This window comes from Pinus tabuliformis, chromosome 6, assembly GCF_031772625.1.
Source record: "Pinus tabuliformis cultivar Carrire ecotype Pingquan chromosome 6, CPIR1, whole genome shotgun sequence".
In the NCBI taxonomy this organism is placed as follows: domain Eukaryota; kingdom Viridiplantae; phylum Streptophyta; class Pinopsida; order Pinales; family Pinaceae; genus Pinus; species Pinus tabuliformis.
The window spans coordinates 1,395,690,015-1,395,706,999 of NC_142292.1; the positions used below are offsets into that span (position 1 = coordinate 1,395,690,015).

Consider the following 16,985-nt stretch of genomic DNA (forward strand, 5'->3'; position numbering starts at 1 on the left):
AATCTTATATGACCATGGAAATAACTCCTAATGAAGACTTTAATCTTATATAGACCAGCATAAATAAACATGTTGAATTTAAGATCCATAAGGCATTGTTCAGTATTTTTTAAGTGACAAGACACCATTGTTGAGAATTCGATGTTTATATGTAATCTAACCAATAGCATCAAATGGCATCATCTTATATGACCATGGAAAGAACTCCTAATGAAGACTGTAATCTTACAGAGACCAGCATAAATAAACTCGTTGAATTTAAGATCCACAAGGCACTGTTGAGTTTCTTTTTAAGTGACAAGACACCATTGTTGACAATTCGTCGTTTAGATTCAAGTCTAGGGCATATAGTTGGCATAGTAAGAAAATATATGTTGCTCCCTCAGAGCTCACTGATACTTCTCACTGGCACTAGCTAGTAAGGTGCCTATGAAGAAGTGAAAGGAACAAATCTCTATGATACCAAAGATCATCTGACTTCACTTCTAAGGAATGTCATACTTTTGTTGTGTCTTCAGTCTCCATAATAAGTCCAGGAGTATCCACTTATCTTCATTCTCTGAAGCATTGATCTATCTCATTGGTATAATTTCCTTTGCCTATCTTCAATATCATATTCAAGGAAGAGCATATGCATGGGCAGATTGTTCTGGCAGTCAGTGATATTGTTGACATCCACTCTCTATACTATTAGCATTTCAAAATCAAAACTAAGTGACAAGACACCATTGTTGACAATTCTTCGTTTAGATTCAAATCTAGGGCATATAGTTGGCATAGTAGGAAAAGATATGTTGCTCCCTCAGAACTCACTGATACTTCTCATTGGCACTAGCTAGTAAGGTGCCTATGAAGAAGTGAAAGGAACAAATCTCTATGATACCAAAGATCATCTGACTTCACTTCTAAGGAATGTCATACTTTTTTTGTGTCTTCAATCTCCATAGTAAGTCCAGGAGTATCCATTGATCTTCATTCTCTGAAGCATTGATCTATCTCATTGGTATAATTTCCTTTGCCTATCTTCAATATCATAATCAAGGAAGAGCATATGCATGGGCAGATTGTTCTGGCAGTCAGTGATATTGTTGACATCCACTGTCTATACTATTAGCATTTCAAAATCAAAACTATCTTCTACAATTGGGGTATCAGTCGAAGCAGGGTTTCAAATCATAACCAGTCTGAAAAAGCATGGAGTTGGGGGCTCTTTGACTACAGTTTGATTTGTCGACATCAAAAACATTGCTACCAACAAAGGTAAGGGGAAGAATCCCATTAAAGCTAAAGAAGAAATTGATCCTAGGTGTTCACTTACACTGGAAAAATGTGGCTAGGTTTTGAAAGTGCATGCTATTTGTAAGATTGGTGTAATGAAAGGAAGGGTAAGGAGAGTATAGCAAAAATAATTTATAGGTTTCTGGTGGACACAAAATTAGGGTATACCTACCTTCAGCGACAGTGGAATTCACAACCACCAAACCGAAATTTTATATTTTTTAGGCACTAGCTAGAGTAGTGGATAAAACCACCACTCCTTTAGATCCTAATAGTTTCAACTTCTATATCGATCCATCGCCACTTTATGTTATTTCCTTGTAGACGAAGGAATGGAACTCCCTGTCTGAAACATAAAACAAAATTTAAGGAACAGTAGCATGACTGGAGCAATGTTCTCCCCTGTGATGAGTTGTGGCACAGAAACCATGCATTACCTAAAGTCCCTCCTGTTGAAGGTAAAACTGGGTGAGTGATTTGCAAGTGACCTGGAAATCTTCTTCATCTTCTATCGCAAAACAGAGTTATTCCTATGTTAGTTAGTCAAACTCACATGGAAAATCCAATCTGTGATATTTTTTATTTCTCTAAAATAAAACAAAATTAATCATAAGTTGCATTTCAGATTTGTTTTTGACTTGCATCTCAATCAGCGATATTAGGCTATATATCTCAATAAATTACTATTTTCATTGTCACATTCCAGGTACTCCTTTGAGATCAAGTCCTGAATTCTGGATTTTATTGCTTTAAGTTCGGGCTTGAATGTGCTTTGGAGCTGTTCAACACACTCACTCAGTAGTTGTTGCTGAGGTAAGATTTTTCTAGCCTTCATGATGAGAACTATTGTTGAATCTATTTAGAAATTTCTGTCTTCTTTTACATTTTCAATCACTCTATTCATCTCATTTGCATTCATATCTGTAAGTGGAATCTTAATTTTTTTTCAACTTGTTCGAAAAGGGAGGATTGAATTCAAAATTATCACTTGTAGATATTGTTGAAGTGCTAGGTTCCTTTCGAAGGATCTTGTTCTTGTGAGATGAAACTAAATACAGAAGTCAAATAAGATCTTCATCTTCCAAATTTAGTTGAGATTTAATTTCTACACAGCTCAGCTTCGTAGCTTCATTGAACAGTAATAGCAGAGCTACTTGGTATGTTGTTACTACCAAATCTATTACCGATGGCTCTTGGCTCTACACAGTTCATATGGCTCACGATGTATAAGACTTTGTTCCTCTGCATTATGTATAACATTAACACACATGTCGACTGACATGTTCCTCTACAACAAAGTCAGTTTGACTGAATGGCATCAATCTGCATTGCTTCTCTGCGACATATTTTGGCATTGATGCATAGTTAATATGGAATCGATACTCCATATATATCTAATCTAACCAATAGCATCAAAATGGCATCATCTTATATGACCATGGAAATAACTCCTAATGAAGACTGTAATCTTACAGAGACCAGCATAAATAAACATGTTGAGTTTAAGATCCATAAGGAACCGTTGAGTATTTTTTAAGTGACAAGACACCATTGTTGAGAATTCGATGTTTATATGTAACCTAACCAATAGCATCAAATCGCATCATCTTATATGACCATGGAAATAACTCCTAATGAAGACTGTAATCTTACAGAGACCAGCATAAATAAACTTGTTGAATTTAAGATCCACAAGGCACTGTTGAGTTTTTTTTTAAGTGACAAGACACCATTGTTGACAATTCGCTGTTTAGATTCAAGTTTAGGGCATATAGTTGGAATAGTAAGAAAAGATATGTTGCTCCCTCAGAACTCACTGATACTTCTCACTGGCACTAGCTAGTAAGGTGCCTATGAAGAAGTGAAAGGAACAAATATCTATGATACCAAAGATCATCTGACTTCACTTCTAAGGAATGTCAGACTTTTGTATTGTCTTCAATCTCCATAACAAGTCTAGGATTATCCATCGATCATCATTCTCTGAAGCATTCATCTATCTCATTGGTATTACCTCCTTTGCCTATCTTCAATATCATAATCAAGGAAGAGCATATGCATGGGCAAATTGTTTTGGCAGTCAGCGATATTGTTGACATCCACTGTCTATACTATTAGCATTTCAAAATCAAAACTATCTTCTACACTTGGGGTTTTAGTTGAAGTAGGGTTTCAAATCATAACCCTTCAAAAAGTTTTGAATAACAGTAAGAAGATCTTCATCAAGTTTGAGCTTTATCTAGGAGCAGGGCTACTCCATTTCAGTAGTATGAATGACTTGTTTCAAGTATGGTAGTAAGGATGACCAGGAGGAACAATCTGTACATAATGGAGCTGAAGAGACACAAGAATTCATAGTTGGAGAAAATATACGACTTGTGAAAGTAGACACAGTGGCCAGCAACCAGGAACCTTCTAACAGGGATACTCCATTGAAGGTGCATATGCTTACAGAAGGACTTGATATGTCTTCTTGCTTGAATTCTTTTTTTGGTAACTGACTTTAGTGATCCATTAGATAAGCCAAATATTATGGAGAGTAATGATGCATTATTTTTTTCAGGTATTGATGATTCTCTTCTAGAAAATATCTCAGAGATTGTTACAGAAGCTGCCTGCAAGAAGGAACTTTACCGATTGGATAATCCTTTGATGACTCGTGAGGTTACAGAGGGATATAATATAGCTGCAGAAAAGAATGAAGTTGAAGATGGAGCATGCCAGGAAAGCATTTTTATTGTTGATGGCATAACTGTTACAGGTCCAATTAGAGAAAAATTGTTTGATATGGACAACAACAGAAAACATGAGGGATTCATTGACCTTGCCAAAATTGAGGGAAACAATGGCCAGGAAGCTGGAGAGACCCAAAATTTCAAAGTTGGAGAAAATATACAGATTGTGGTGAGCAGGTAGGAACCTTCCCAACTCGATACTCCATTGAGGATCCATGAGGTTACACCGGGATATAATATATCAACTTGTTTAAGCACCTTATTTGGCCTGGACTCCAGTATTCCATCCAAAAATTCAGAACTTAGAAAAAGTTACAATATATCCCCTTGTTTAAGTATGAATGAATCTCTTCTAGAAGACAAGGTGTGTGCAAACAACAACTTTCCCTGGATAAGCCATTGAAGAGGCTTGAACATGTTGAGGGACTAGAATATGATACCCCAGTGAAAAAGCTTGAGCTTATAGAAAATGATGTGACATCAGAGACTACATATTAAGTCACTACATGTCCTACTCGGAGACTACGTGTCTGTCATGAAGAAGGATGCTATGTTTTTGGAAGGGACAGAGCATTTTGAAAGTAATCTCCTTACAGAAAATCCTGTAGAATCTGGAGAAGTAGCTGAGGGTTCTACTATTTTGGCTGATATGAATGTTCCTAGTAAAGGGGATTCAAAAAGAACCAAATTGTAGACAAAATATTGACTTTGAGAAATAGATTGCAAACTTTGCAATTGTACTTACAAGGACAACTTCCAGAGTCATTCTATGCTACACCTTCCAGAAGGCCGATGAATTGAAAACTTAATGGAAGCACAAAGAAAACCATAGATACCATTTCTGTTTACAGGCCAAGGCAATCCATAGGAAGTGATGAGGCTATGCACAGTTCATTAAAGGAGAGTCGTGCTGGGTTGGTGGGAAAACTTAGTTTATGGAAGTTATAGAATCTACACAAAGAAAATGAAACAACAACGATGGATTCTGAAAAGGTAAGCTAAATTATGTATGAACTTCATATTTTTTCATCTTCTTTATCAGATTCATCTTAAGGAACATAGTACACAGTTGGTGGACTGTATGTGTGACATTTTTTCATTTTTTCCTTTCAAGAGATAAGTAAACAATTTGTTTCACAGAATATGTCATCACCTACACTGGAACAGAGGATGGAATCCTTCGACACACCACTGAAGACTCTTGGACATATTGAGGGCCATGATATATCTCCTTGCTTGTACACATTATTTGGACCAAAATGTAGTACGCCATCGACAAATCATGAGCTTACATAAGATAATGATAAGGTTGTTACTGGCACACCATTTGAAAATGCTCTGCAGTCTCCATTAGTGACTGAATCAGGGGGAGTTGACAATTTTGGGAATGAATTGCCACGGTTAGTTTATGTATTTCTATCCTCTATCGCAAAACAGAGTATTTCTATGTTAGCCAATCATACTCACATGGAAAATCCAATCTGTGATATGTTTTATTTCTCTAAAATAAAACAAAATTAACCATAAGTGTCATTATAGATTTGTTTTCAACTTGCATCTCAATCAGCGATATTAGGCTATATATCTCAATAAATTACTGTTTTCATTGTCACGTTCCAGGTACTCCTTTGAGATCAAGTCCTAAATTTTGGATTTTATTGCTTTAACTTCGGGCTTGAATGTGCTTTGGAGCTGTTCAACACACTCACTCAATAGTTGTTGCTGAGGTAAGATTTTTCTAGCCTTCATGATGAGAACTATTATTGAATCTATTTAGAAATGTCTGTCTTCTTTTACATTTTCGATCACTCTGTTCCTCTCATTTGCATTCATATCTGTAAGTGGAATCTTAATATTTTTCAACTTGTGCGAAAAGGGAGGATTGAATTCAAAATTATCACTTGTAGATATTGTTGCAGTGCTAGGTTCCTTTAGAAGAATCGTGTTCTTGCCACATGAAACTAAATACAGAAATTGAATAAGATCTTCATCTTCCAAATTTATTGAAATTTAATTTCTACATAGCTCCACTTTGTAGCTTCATTGAACAGCAATAGAAGAGCTGCATGGTAAGTTGTTACTGCCAATTCTATTACCGTGGTGTCAAACTTAGAGATGATGTCATAGATTCCATTGCTTTCCTAGAGTGTTGAGGTTTGATATAAATCAGTGATCATTTTATAAACCATGGATGTAGTACTATTTCTGCAAGACGAGATATCAATTATATTTCATTTGATAAAGAAACAGTAAGTGACTTACAAACCGCAAATAAATAAGTACTTATTGCAATTTATGGAAATTGTCAGTGAAACATAAACGCGAATTACAGTATGCTTGGTTTTCTGTCATTCGGTGCATCACTTTTTTGCAAAACAAAGGGTTGGCCTTTAATATGTTTAGCAAAACAACTCATGATCACCTATTATTGGACCATGAATATTTGGTGAAAACTACTCGAGACACAGTGGAGAGTAGATAAGAAAGCCTACCCTAGTGAGGTCATGCTCCCCATCAGCTACAGAGGTTCAAGTTCCCCATGCATGTGAATGAGCGACGACTGAATCCAATTGCAACCCATAACACCATTAGTGGGCTATTGACACCCACAACCAGTGGAACAAATTCCTAATAATCCATATTGATGAGATATGCATAACAACTAGCATTGTGTTGGGTAACTCCAATACCAACATCATTGGCATAGCTGGATACCAACATCATTGGTAGGGATGGAGAGAGGAAATTTTGTAACCCCAGAAACGATTGTAAAATATTACAAAATATATATGTTTAACTGTAGGCAAAGACACAACTGTGTCATTTCAGCATCAAGATCCAAACATTAATTCAAGTCACAATGGGCAGATATTACAGCATTAAGGTTTTCACATGGGTAGATTTCCAAGGAATCCTAATGCAGATAATAAACTCATATAAGTTCCATGTAATTTTAAATACCGCAACAATGATTTGACCAAAATAACCTTGCTGTCAAAACAAACCAATATACCACTTCAAAATAATCTTAAGTCTGTTATTAAGCACAAATAAAAACTTACAAATTCCTTTGGGAAATTTATTGGACAGTGCTTGTTCCTCCCAACCAACATGCAGGCATCACCAACTCTCGAGCATAGACTTCTTCCTTCTAGGAACAACACCTTCTTAGTCCCTTAGTAATATTTTATAAATTTTTTACTAGTAGATTTTTCTTAGCAGCTGTTTTTAGGGTTTTCCTTTTACCAGGCTTTTTCTTTTACAAGGATGGGTGATGCTAGGGCATTATTAGAAATTAGATTTTTATTAAACTAGAAATGATATTTTTATCAAATTATAGATTAGATTTCTTTCTAATTTATAATTGGTAAAGATCTATTGCTTTTCTTTTAACTAGGATGGGTGATGCCAGGACATCATCTTTATCTAATTTATAATTAGATTGTTATCAAATTAGAAATTAGTTTTTTATCAAATTTCTAATTAAAAATTAGATTTGTCTCAAATTTCTAATGAAAAATTAATTTTTTTCTAATTTTTAATTGGTAAAAGTCTGTTGCTGTTTGTATTATGTAATTATATAAAAATATGCTGATCTTAAAAAGAGAAATGTTTTTTTTTTAGAAAAAAACATGAAGTGGGAAAGACAATGGCATGAACTCTTTTATTATTGTTTTTGAGTGAGGTCTTTTATAAACAACAGCAGATTTTTACCAATTAGAAATTGGATTTTTAACAAATTTCCAAATGTTTTTTAATCTAATTACAGAACATAAACAACAGCATATTTGTACATAATTACATAATACAAACAACAACAGATTTTTACCAATTAGAAATTTCTAATTGGTAAAAACTGCTGCTGTTTGTATTATGTAATAAAAACAACAGATTTTTAGGAATTAGAAATTAGATTTACCAAATTTCCAAATGTTTTTTATCTAATTACAGAACATAAACAGCAGCAAATTTTTATATAATTACATAATACAAACAACAACAGATTTTTACCAATTAGAAATTTCTAATTGGTAAAAATCTGCTCCTATTTGTATTATGTAATTATGTAAAAATCTGTTGTTGTTTATGTTCTGTAATTAGATAAAAAAACATTTGGAAATTTGGTAAATCTAATTTCTAATTGCTAAAAATCTGTTGCTTGTATTATGTAAGTATGTAAAAATCCGCTGCTTTTTATATTTTGTAATTATGTAAAAAGGGTAATGTTCTTTTAGGAAAAAACATGAAGGAGGGAACAATGGGATGAGGTCTTTTATATACATGACAACATAAGAGCTGAACCATTTTATCATTTAGCACTAGAGAATCTGATTCCAAGAAAGGAAGAAATTGTCGACAAAGAAATTGTCACTTGGATTTTTAACTAAGTTGTTTGCAAATTCCGCCCTAGAGAGCCATTTTGAGATTATTCACCTTCAATCCTTTGTTTTTTAAGGGAGAACATCCTTTTCTATCGATCTCTTCTACTTTGAGGATATGGCAAGTGGAGAAGGAGGTGCAAGTGGATCGGAAACGGTAAGCTTACTTTGTTTTTATAGAATAATTGCATAATATAATATGTTTTATTTTTTGTTTAAGGTTTGAAGTTAGAATTATAATTTTATAATTATACTTTGTGGTAAATCATTGAAATTTGGACAGGGAAAGAATCTGATAATAGAGTCCTTGCTTGAAGATGTTTTTGGGATAGAAGGACTCAAAAAACTTCAAGCTTTGGATGTTGAATCCCTAATCCATTTTCTTAAGACAAAATCCCCTGAAGATAATCAACTAGGTCCAGGTAATCAACAAGCTTTACAAGAATCCATTAGTTCCCCATCCTCTCTTGGATCAATGAAAAAATCGAAAAAAGTGTTATTGACATCAAACACCAATAATGAAGAACATTGTGTTGAAACATCTTGTGTGATGGCAACTCCTAGGACTGCAAATTCTTGTTCATCCTTAGCTTATGCATCATCTATGGGTAGTTTAGGTACCAAGATAGAGTGTGACCCTGTCTCAGGGGAGATAAGAAGGATAGATGCAGGAAAACAATTCTTAAATAGGCTAAAGGACTCCTGCCTTCAACGATTTAGAGATCATCTTCACCTCACATTCTCCAAGATTCCACTTCACCTAAAAAAGATGGTGGTACAAGACATAGAGAATGAATTTGGTACCGGTTGGTCGGTTAAGAAGATAAAATTGCAAATGTCGCTCAATTGTAAGAGGTTTCATTGCAACCAAACAAGAAAAATTTTAAAAATGCCTCAAGATCAAAGACTGAAACAAAGACCTATTGACATACCTTTTAAAGTATGGAAAGAACTTGTAAAATCATATGAGAAGTTGGATGCACAATGAAAAGCCGACAATGAGAGCATTCAGGTATTGAATTTTTCATTAAACATTATTTAGAATGTATTAATACTTATAAGTATCTTAGACATGTATTTGTGTGAAAATAAATTGAATTGGTTTATGTTTAAGGACAAGCCATCCAAGGCGAGGTTAACCAAGACAAAAGTCACTCATCGTAGTGGCCAGAAAGGTTTAAAAGCACTGATAACAACCTTTGTAAGTATATTAAACATGTGATATTTTTTTAATAAATTTTGTACTAGAAGAAAGTCATTGTTATTTGATTTCTCCCTATTTACTGATTGATAGGAACTAAAATATGGAAGACCTCCAAATCATTTGGAAAAGGAGGTGTTGCAGCAAAAGTGATGGGTTAAATTTGTTGTTTGGATGGACTCTATGGTATGTAATCTTTGTTGGATTTCCAATATACTTTTGAACCGTATTTTCATTTTATTTTTTATTGCTCTTAGATATTTAGGCCGATAGGCCTTTCCTATGCATCAACAATTGTCAACACTTTCATTAAATTGTTAATTTGTTGTTGTTGTTTTGTTGCATGCTAAAGCCAATAGTTCATTAATATATTGTTGACTTTTCATGAATATAATAAAATTGCTAGGAAGAAGAATCGGTTTGGAATACTTGGTATTCTAGTAAATGAGCTCTTAAACTAATTTTAATTTTTTTTTCTCATCTTGTCCTTTAGTTTCCCGTTTCTTTTTTGTGATAATGTAGGTTTCGATTTCTCTTACAGTCATAGACGTGAGCTATGTTCTTTTTATCCAGCATGAAGAAATCTATATATGTATTAATCACATAGACCATGTACATCATGGCATTATATATACCAGAATTATCAGAATAAACCCAGATAATCCTGAATGTAAGTTCAGCCAGTTCCTTATGAAAGAAAAAATACAGTCATGTACATAACGCTGTAAATAAACCACATAAGAGCTGCATGAGAGTGAGTAGCAGGTGAGTAAAAGATAATTCCAAACAACTAAACTCCATTGCTAAACTAATGTTGAAATCATAATAACCCATATGCATAGAGTACTTGTAATATTTAAGACTCCATCTGATGTCGACATCCTGTAGCATACCAAAAAAAACCAAAACTGTTATTAAAAAGAGGGGATCATAGACGATATGAATTTACTATGTAGGAAACGTACACTCCACTATGCCAATATTCTTGTTTTCCATGATTATATCCAGCTGCACTTCTCCCATGATATTTAGCAGATTTCTTTTTAGAGCTTGTCTGCAATCTGGTTGTGTTCTCTGCCAGTATGATTGTTTGGGTATTCTCTGGTTAAGTCCAGAAGCATTGAATTTTTTTTAACCAACTACTTTTGTTTAACCAACCAAGAAATGCAGGTTGATTAATCTGAGCCCTGCTTTTTATATGATCCAAAATAATCTTGTATCCCATAAATATGGTTCTTTGAGATATTGAGAAATTATATAAACCACATCATCTAGAAAAAACATAGCCTCTGCTTTGTTATTAGAACCCAGTCCAGCATTCAAATGTGCTTTGAAGTGTATGTCCTTGGACTTTGCTATCAAGAATTCACAACCGCATATATTGTTTTGTGGCGTGAGCTCTGTTCTATTCTGCCTGATGTTTCTACAGCTCAATCTCTACCCCCAAGTTACAACTCTACAACTCTAGGTACTCATAGATTTGTTTTAATCTTGATTTTATTAACCCATTTAAAAAATTTGTAATTGCAAAGATTCGCATAATAGATGAGAGTTCCCTCAAAATATTCAATTTATACGTAACATTATAAATATATCGCAAAATAGATGCAAATTGATTACTGCCATGCAGTAATATCTCCGGAGGAGTAGTTTATTATTTATGAAATTTAATTTTTAACAAGTTTCTTGGTTGCTTGTAATTGTGTGGTAATACTTTTTAAAGTACTTATGTGAATTACTAAATCTTTTTATAATTTTTTTTCTTGCATTTTAGTATATTCAATTTACACATAATATTAGAAATGTATCACAAAAATAATATATATTATTGCCTTATGATATATTCAATTTACACATAATACTAGAAATATATATCAAAAATAATATATATTACTGCCTTATAGTATATTCAATTTACACATAATATTAGAAATATATCTCGAAAGAGATACAAATTGATTACTGCCCTGTACTCTTCCTCTCAAATTTTATGTCGTCAATTCTAGAACTATTTTCTAAGCCTAACTGATTTGAGTGTCTTCCTCGGTTGATGTATCTGGGATCATGATATATATTCATATCGGGACACCAATATGTCAATCCTGCCAATGTTGTATCATACATTTCATGAGCCTCTGCTGATACCGTCTGCATGAAATTACAGTTAGAGTTGTTCGGTTATATTTAGTACTGAGTCATACAGTATAAATAGAGTGCTGAGAATCAAAAATCCCAATTACAAGGTCATGTCATATGACTCATCCTATAAAATTGAAAAATGATTAGAAATTAATTCACTTAGAATAGGCAGAACCCAGTAAAAGTTAATTCCAATCTCAAATGCATGCAAACTTTCTCAGATACCCAGAGACACAACTCACTGCAATTACCAGCAGTGTAGACTCTAGAATACCAAAGCAATGTGAGATCAAAATATTAATATCAATCTGAAACTCATTCATGAAACCAAATCCAACCATATTCTCCCAACGTTGTGATTGTCAAATGATAGCGTCATCATCTCTACACATCAGATTTCTTGATTTTGAGTAATTAACTTAACCTCTTGATTTTGGGTAATTAACTTACTCTAAAATGAAATAAGACATTCAATGTGTTCCTGAAAAGTAATTGCACAATGATCTAGTTCAAGAAAACAAGGTTTTCCACAAACCAATTAACTCTTCTAGAAAAATTCTACAATTCCAATTTAATAATTCTATCGGCCTCTCTTTGTACCTTTTGGGACAATTGCTAGTATATCTTACCTCATTTTATGGTTAACATTGTATAACAAAAACATGCGTTGTGTTATGTAATTAATACTAACATGTAATATTGATTTTTTTTGTTAGAATGCTATAGGTAATGATTGCCAAGACGATGATCCAAATTATGTTCAACATATATCAGGAGATGATGAGGATCAGGATGAGGATGATGGTGGTGAAGGAGGAGATGATGATGATTGTTGCGGTGTTGGTGATGATGTGGATCAGAGTAATGAGGATGGTCAAGATGATCATGAGGATGATCTTGGTGGTGGTAGCTAGGCATGCACATGCATTGTTTTTTATGAAGAAATTATTGTGTAGAATGACATTGTTATGTTTAGATGGGTGTTGTGAATTTGCCCTATATCAATGAGACATTTTGATTTTGTAATCATACGATGAGTTTGATTTACGTATGTTGTTAATTTATCGTAGAATAATGATATTCATGAAATATTTTGATTTGTTAATCATATTTGAATTTTAGTTGTTTTGATTAAAAATAATACCGATTTTATTATGTTGCTATTTTATACATGTTTTGAAAATTCTTAATGACACATTGTTATTTTTTTGGATGGATGTTGTCAATTTCTCTTAAATTTCTTTACAAATGATTTTGAATTGTGATATCTTCTTTAACGATATTTAGAAAATATCATATATTTCACTATGAATCTATAAAGGGGGTCATATATGTAAAGAAAAATATACTCTATATAAGAAGTCAAATGCGGATGTAACCATGGATGCAAAATTGAAAGTAAAATTGGATGTTAAACTAGGAATTAATACAAAATGCAAACAATTGACATACAAAGTGTTTTAAATTAGAAGTGAAAAATTGTGCAATAGTTGACACAAAGAAGGGAACAAAACATGGCATACAAAAGGATATCAAATTGGGCAAAAACAAGGACACATAAATGGGCACCAAATTAGATGCAAAAAAAAACAACACTACATGTAAAATAAGATGCAAAGTTGAGCGTTAAAAAGAAGCAAAAAACGTTACAAATTAATATGCCAAATTATGATGCAATAATGGTGTAAATTTGGGATGCAAACTTGGGTGCAAAAAAGGAAAAAAAAAAAAGATGTAAGAAAAGACATAAAACAAGATGCAAAATGGGGCTGAAAAAAGGTGAAACCAAGGATGTCATATTGGATGTAAAAAATGATTCCTAATCACATGCAAATTTAGGCTCGAACTCAGACACAAAATTATATGCAAATGTGGACACAAAATGAGGCAAAAAAAAATGCAAATTTGGATGGTGAAAACGATGTAAAACTAGACACCAAAAAAATGCAAAATTGGATGAAAAAGTCGGTGTAAATAATGGTGCAAGATTCGACACAAGTAGACACAAAAAAATGGTGCAAAAAGGGGCATACAATAGCTTAAAATTGGATGCAAAACTTGGTGCAAAAACAAATACAAAAGTAGACGTAAAAAATGGCTCTAAATTGAATGTACCATTAGACACAAAATAAGATGCAAAGGTGGACACAACACATGACTCAACATAAGATGCAAATATAAATGCAAATTTGGATGCTCAAAATGATGTAACATTAGATGCAAGAGATGGTGTTAAAAATGATGCAAAATTGGATGAAACAAATGACGCAAAATATGGTGCAAAATGAGATGGGAAAAATGGAGACGAATCAAACGTAAATGTGGATGTAAAAAATGGTCCAAAAAAAGATGCAAAAATGGGCACAAAAATGGATGCAAAATTTGGTGCTAAATCAAATTCAACACATGGTGCAAAGATAGGCACCAAAGCTGGTGCAAAAATAGAAGCAAAAACTAGTGTAAGACTAGATACAAAACCTGGCGTAAGACTAGATGCAAAAACTGACACAAAATGGATGCATAAAAAGACGTTAAATTGGATTCAAAATACAGTGTAAAATTGATGCAAATGACGGTGCAAAAATGGAAGCAAAGAATGACACAAAATAGGAAGCAAAAGAGAATGAAAAATAGATGCAAAAAATGACACAAAACTAGAAGCAAAACCTGTCATAAAATAAGATGCAAACCTTGGTTCAAAATTTGACGCAAAAAATGATGCATAGTTTGGTGTAAAAAATTATGCAAAATATAGCGTGAAAAAGGATGCAAAATCAGGTGCAAAAAAGGACGCTTTAAAAATTGTACAATAGAGCCAGATTTAGTGCCAGGTTGCTCATCACAATTACAAAAAAAATGCACTAAAATCTGGCGCAAATCACTGGTTTTGTTGTAGTGAATCAAGAAGAAAAAGGTACTAGTGTTGATTGATTTAGGAAGTACCCACAATTTTATTCATTGAAAGGTAGAAAAAGAATTGAATTGCTTCTTATACCCAGCACCAGAGTGTCAAGTGATGGTTGCAAATGGAGGAACAATAAATTGCTCTCGAAAGTGCCATAATATCAAGCTATCGATGGGAGAATATTTATTGACTAGCCTAATTCTTTCCATTCCAATGGGAGGTGTTGATGTTGTACTAGGAGTACAATGGCTACAATCCTTGGGTACAATAGCTTTCAATTTTCAAGAACTTTTCATGAAATTTTCCATGGAAGGAAAGGAAGTTGAATTAAGGGGTATTGCAGGGAAACTGGGAAAGATAATTATCTCTAATGGTATGACAAATCTTCTAAAAAAATAACAAAGGGGTGTAATTGCACAATTATGTTCGCTAGATGTTTCCACATTACAATCATCTATTTCTCCAGATCTCCAAAAAGTCTTGGACAATCATTCCTAGGTATTTGAGACTCCCAAAGGTCTCCCACCTATTCGTGATCATGATCATGCTATTCATTTGATTCCAGGAAGTGTTCCTCCAAACATCAGGCCGTATAGATATCCCTATGCCCAAAAGAGTGAAATTGAACATATGATTGTAGAAATGCTAGAGGCTGGTATAATTCAACCGAGTCAAAGTTCTTTCTTTGCTCTAGTAGTATTAGTGCACAAGAAGGATGGATCATGGCGCATGTGTCCGGATTATAGTGAGCTCAATAAGCTCACTATTAAAGATAAGTTTCCCATTCTCGTCATTGATGAATTAGTGGATGAATTGCATGGGTCAATTTACTTCACCAAGTTGGATCTTTGTTCAGGATATCATCAAATTAGAATGAAGATGGAAGACATTCCGAAAACAGCATTTAGAACTCATGAGGGTCATTATGAATTTTTGCTCATCCCTTTTGGCCTTACCAATGCACCTTCAACATTTCAAGGTTTGATGAATTCCATTTTCAAACCATTCCTTAGAAAATTTGTGTTATTATTTTTTGATGATATACTAATCTACAGCAAGTCTTGGAAGGATCATGTTGAACATGTTGATAGGGTGCTACAACTATTGGAGGAGAAACAATTATATGCAAAAAGATCCAAATTTTTCTTTGGAGTACAAGAGGTGGAATATCTGGGTCATGTTCTATCTCATGAAGGAGTTAAGGTAGACCCTAGCAAAATTAAAGCCATTAAGGAATGGAAAATCCCCACATCCATAAATCATCTGCAAGGATTTCTCGGGTTGACAGGGTATTATCACAAGTTTGTTAAGAATTATGGGAGAATAGCAGCACCTCTAGAGAAAATGATGCAAAATTGGATGAAACAAATGACGCAAAATATGGTGCAAAATGAGATGGGAAAAATGGAGACAAATCAAACATAAATATGGATGTAAAAAATGGTCCAAAAAAAGATGGAAAAATGGGCACAAAAATGGATGCAAAATTTGGTGCTAAATCAAATTCAACATATGGTGCAAAGATAGGCACCAAAGCTAGTGCAAAAATAGAAGCAAAACTAGTGTAAGCCTAGATACAAAATCTGGCGTAAGACTAGATGCAAAAACTGACACAAAATGGATGCATGAAAAGACGTTAAATTGGATTCAAAAGACAGTGTAAACTTGATGCAAATGATGGCGCAAAAATGGAAGCAAAGAATGACACAAAATAGGAAGCAAAAGAGAATGAAAAATAGATGCAAAAAATGACACAAAACTAGAAGCAAAACCTGCCAATAAAATAAGATGCAAATATTGGTTCAAAATTTGACGCAAAAAATGATGCATAGTTTGGTGTAAAAAATGATGCAAAATCTAGTGTGAAAAAGGATGAAAAATCAGGTGCAAAAAAGGACGCTTTAAAAATTGTACAATAGAGCCAGATTTAGCGCCAGGTTGCTCATCACAATTACAAAAAAATTGCACTAAAATCTGGCGCTAAATCTAGCACAAATCGCTAGTTTTGTTGTAGTCAAATGTGCATGGAAATATCCAGTTATTTTTATCTCTAGATTTTATCCATGTCGCCATGTTCTTCATTGGATGCCTTCTTACCATGAATGAAGAATGTTCCTTCTCTTACACTCCAATTCATTGATCCTGTGTCGCTATTCCTCTGAGAAGAAAAATGGGTCCTTAGTATCATTGAAATAACATAGGAAAATTTCAATCTCCCTAAGAGCTTTAGTTTCACCCTCCTTTATCCCCCAATCCATTCTTAAGTGGCCCTTTTTATCTCTCTAAGATTTTACCATATGGATTTCATGTGATTTTGTGGAGGAGGAGCAATGACTGAGACCAAAAAT

General features: G+C 33.7%; 1 long non-coding RNA gene across 1 annotated transcript; it reads left to right on the forward strand.

Moving 5' to 3' along the window:
- Window positions 1-9,470: 9,470 nt before the first annotated feature.
- On the forward strand, window positions 9,471-12,767 carry LOC149263854 (uncharacterized). Its single transcript, XR_016250008.1, has 3 exons — window positions 9,471-9,593; window positions 9,687-9,779; window positions 12,449-12,767. It is a non-coding gene; the product is annotated as an uncharacterized LOC149263854 (long non-coding RNA).
- Window positions 12,768-16,985: the final 4,218 nt, after the last annotated feature.